Source organism: Odontomachus brunneus, unplaced genomic scaffold (genome assembly GCF_010583005.1).
Source record: "Odontomachus brunneus isolate Ranch 3 - 2012 unplaced genomic scaffold, Obru_v1 Obru_scaffold_153, whole genome shotgun sequence".
Lineage (NCBI taxonomy): Eukaryota > Metazoa > Arthropoda > Insecta > Hymenoptera > Formicidae > Odontomachus > Odontomachus brunneus.
Window position 1 is genome coordinate 386,558 of NW_022639603.1, and position 4,402 is coordinate 390,959.

General features: G+C 36.9%; 1 long non-coding RNA gene across 2 annotated transcripts; it reads left to right on the forward strand.

Annotated features, from left to right (window-relative positions):
* The first annotated feature begins 594 nt into the window (after positions 1 to 594).
* LOC116850708 lies at positions 595 to 2,294 on the forward strand. 2 transcript variants are annotated; one of them, XR_004379414.1, is made up of 3 exons: positions 595 to 802; positions 1,178 to 1,410; positions 1,521 to 2,294. It is a non-coding gene; the product is annotated as an uncharacterized LOC116850708 (long non-coding RNA). The 2 variants fall into 2 exon arrangements; XR_004379415.1 differs by lacking the exon at positions 595 to 802 and adding an exon at positions 810 to 1,079.
* Positions 2,295 to 4,402: the final 2,108 nt, after the last annotated feature.

The following is a 4,402-nucleotide window of genomic DNA, read 5'->3' on the forward strand; positions in this document are numbered from 1 at the left end:
AGTGTGTTGAATGGTAGAGGACGGACCGCTTGAGTCACAGCGCAGCCCAATAATATAGTACGCGGATGTCGTGTGTGGCGATTGGAAAACAACGCACCACTGCCTATTCTTAAGCCCACTCTACAATTGCGTAGTCGTGAACGTAAGAGTCAACCAATCCGAATGTTTTATTCACTGATTGCTTTACTCTGATTGGTTGTCGTAATCACTTACAACTACTTACAACCGCGTTCACGCAATTGTAGAATAGGCTTTATACCGCTGCGCTCCTACATCTTGCCACACCACGTCGAGGCGAGATGTAGGAGCACAGCGGTATAAAACCCATTCTACAATTGCGTGAACGTGGATGTAAGTGGTTGTAAGTGATTACGACAACCAATCAGAGTAAAGCAATCAGTGAATAAAACATTCGGATTGGTTGACTCTTACGTTCATGACTATGCTTACGCAATTGTAGAATGGGCTTAAGGGTGCTATTTCACATGTCGTACGACAAGTATTGTCGGACGTGCCGATTGGCTGTTACTGCGCATGCGGCTGTCCGTGCAGTCACATTTATCGTACGATATGAAATATAAAAACCTGCAAAAGTTGAGTCCAGTGAAGGTTATATCATATGTGCTTGCATGCTATATTTATAAAATATGGGACAAATTTTTGAAACAATAGCACAACAAGTAATACGAAAAACATTATTAATAACAGCAATAATATTAAGTAATAGAAACGTTGTAAAAAAAGAAATATAAGAAGAAGAGATTCTGGATAAACAATTTTTTAAAAGAAAAATATAAAAAAGGTGCATATTATGTTACATTTCCTATAATGGTGAAAGATAATAATTTATTTATGAATTATTGCCAAATGAGTAAAACACAATTTGAAGAGTTACTTATACTAATTGCTCCAAAAATTCAAAAGAATCCAGTTTGTCGAGAACTAATTTCATCAAAAGAACGTTTGTTGTTAACACTACTGAGTAAAAAACGTTTTAAAAAATTATCTTAATAAGTATTAAGAAGTGAGATTAAAAAAATAAGAGTGAGATTAAAAAAATAAGAGTGATATGTTTGTTTGTACGTAACTTGATGGTTTATTTTTTATAATATATTGACAAGATTATTATAGAAACTATATTTATATACATACTTATATTGATTACATTATTTTATAGATATTTAGCATGTGGTGATTCAATGATAGCAATGAAGTACCAATATTATATTGCACAATCAACAATATCAAATATTATTGCAGAAACTTGCAATGTATTATGGAATACTTTAATGCCAATTGTATTGAAAGTACTTACATATGAAAACTGGAAACATATTGCTGCTAATTTTGAAATAAAATGTAACTTTCCACATTGTTTGGGTGCTGTGGATGGTAAATGTCATTGTGCAGGTAACTTATAATATTTATAAATTATGTAATTTATGAGTATTTCATTAACTTTTATATCATCTTGTTATATTTATTTTTTGAAAAAAATATACTTTAAAGAAATATTTTAGGCACCACCAAATTCTGGTTCTACGTACTATAATTATAAAAACTTTCACAGTATAGTGTTAATGGCTATTTGTGATAGTAACTACAAATTTATTTTGGTCGATATTGGTGCGGAAGGTCGACAAAGTGACGGAGGTATCTGATCGAGATCTGTTATGGGTCAATCATTTTTAAGAGGTGATGTAGATATACAACTTCCAAATCGTGTTGCGGAGGGATCTATTCTTCCATATGTTTTTGTGGCAGATGAAGCTTTTCAGCTTACAAAGTTTATGATGCGGCCATTCTCTGGAAGAGGAGGTTTAACAAGAGAAAAACAAATTTATAATTATAGACACAGTAGAATACGTCGTATAGTAGAATGTACTATTGGAATTCTCATTTCCAAATGAAGAATTTATAAACGACGATTAATACTTCAATTGAAACAGCAGAAAATATAGTGAAAGCAATTGTTTTACATAATTTATTTGCATAAGTATAGTGAAAACAATTGTTGCATAATTTTCTACGCGAAAATGATTGTTCATTTTGTACCTGTACTACTGATACAAATAAAAATGGAACAGTATGTTGTGAGATTACAGCGGCAGCACTCAGAGATATAAATAATATTGGTATAAATACAAATATATGGGAAGCATGTAAAATACGTAATACTTTTATGAATTATTTTAATAATGAAGGTTTAATTCCATGGCAAGAAATTATGTTGAACTGTTAATATTTTTTGCATAAAAAGTTTTTGCAGTTGGTTAGTAACAACAGTAATATATTATTACATATATAAAAAATACTACATGTAATATAAATATTTTTCAATATTGGTATATATTTTATGAAATAACTTTATTACAATATTGTATAATTATAAAGTTATAAAATAAATTTATATTTGAAATAAACTATATTCATTATATCTAAAACTTTTAATCCTCAGTCTTTAAAATTTTATATCTTTAATTCTATATTTTAAATAAAACATTACATTACATTTTATCACATAGCATTAGCAACAAACGAAACATATTACGTATTTATAACGATTTACGCATTATAACGATACAAAAAATTAAAGTAACTGAAAAAGGAACGACTTTTCTTATAAATATTACTAACTTGTTAATAAAATTAAATTTTTATATATGCAAGATGTCTGATACTAGATTTGAGGCTTTCACGGCCATTGATACAATGTCTAGGTATAGCTTCCGGAATGGAGCCGTGTCTTGAATCAGCGATGTGCCGACGTTTCGCAAACGTTGCAGTTTGCATCATCAGGGCTGAGAACTCTGATACTGAGCTCCCTTGGGTAAAGGTTGTCCTTATATGCCCCCCTCCCCCCTTTGTGTAGATGGTGTTAGGGAGTAGGGGACGAGGCTTGAATCCAGCCAATCAGCGTATTTTAATTGATCAGCTGGTCAATTAAAAAAGGGAGCTCAGTATTCGCAACTTCCACCAATTCGTCTGCTGCCGTTCAACGGTAACCTAGATAAGTGGGAAGCTTTTCGCGATTGCTTTTCGTCGCTAATCATTCAAAATAGTGAATTGAACAACTGTGTTTGCATGCACTTTCTGACGTCGTGTCTAAAGGACATGCGCCTTGGACTGCATCAGTAGTCTTTCTGTGACGGCTGCTAATTTCGATGTCGCGTGGCATGCGTTAGTTGCCCGCTACGAAAATAAGGGACGCCTCTTGCATTTGCATTTGTCGTCTTTACTAAATCTTCCGGCAGTCTCTCGTGAATCCGCGACTGAGTTTCAATTGCTTCGGGATCGAGTTCACATTGCTGTCGTCTCGCTGAATCGGCTGTCGCGCTCACCGGAGAATTTGTAAAACGACATGTTGGTCCATCTTGTCGTGCAGCGGCATGACGCTGTTTCGCGAAAAGCGTGGAAATTGAAAACAGCTGATCAAGACGATCCTCCGTTATTTTTCGAGCTAGAGAAGTTTCTAGCCAATCAATCGCGCGCGCTTGAGGAAGTGTCGTGTTCCTCCTCAGCCAAAATTGGCAATAAAAGTTCGCCGGCTCACAAGGTTACCGTCGCGACCGTGTCCGCGAATCCTCTCTGTTCGCTTTCTAAATATCGGCATTATTTTAGCTCCATCGTGTCCAATCTTTGAGAAAGGAACTCCGGTTCAACGTCGCGAGCTCGTGAAGAAGCATGGAAGTTGCTTCAATTGTTTGAGCCAGAATCACTCAGTTCGAGAGTGTTCAAGTATAAGCAAATATTCGTGTCGCTCCTGTCACGAGCGACATCATTCCATGCTTCACACGAGCTTGCGATCTGACCTCTTTGTGCCGGGGGATTCTTCCTTAAGCCGATCGAATCCGAGCGACGGAACTAAACGCGAAGTTCAATCAATGTTGGCCTCTCCAAGAGGATCGAAACCTGACCGTGTTCTTTTAGCGATCTCGTGCGCTCGTGTCATTGGGATCAATGGTCGTGCTGTTGAGATTCGAGCCTTGCTAGATCAAGGTTCCGAAATGTTATTCGGAAATGTTATTTCCGAATACCTTATTCAATTATTACGTATTAAACGTTAGCGTATGCCGACAACGGTATCCGCCGTCGGCTACTTTGACGCCGGGACCGTTCAGTACGCCGCTCGAATCTCTATCGCATCGCGACACGCGAACTTTCCAACGCTCGCTACCACCGCTTTAATTTAAAGATCACTGACGTCATACGCTCCGCACAGCGTAGCGGATATCGCCTCGCTAGCTCATCTGGCAGACTTAGATTAGGCAGATCCGGATCCGACGAGCACAGAATCGATTCATCTTATAATCGGAGCGGACTTGTATGGCGAAATAATTATCGAGGGCGTGCGAAAGGGTGCACTCGGTGAACCGGTCGCGCAGAATTCTATATTCGTTTG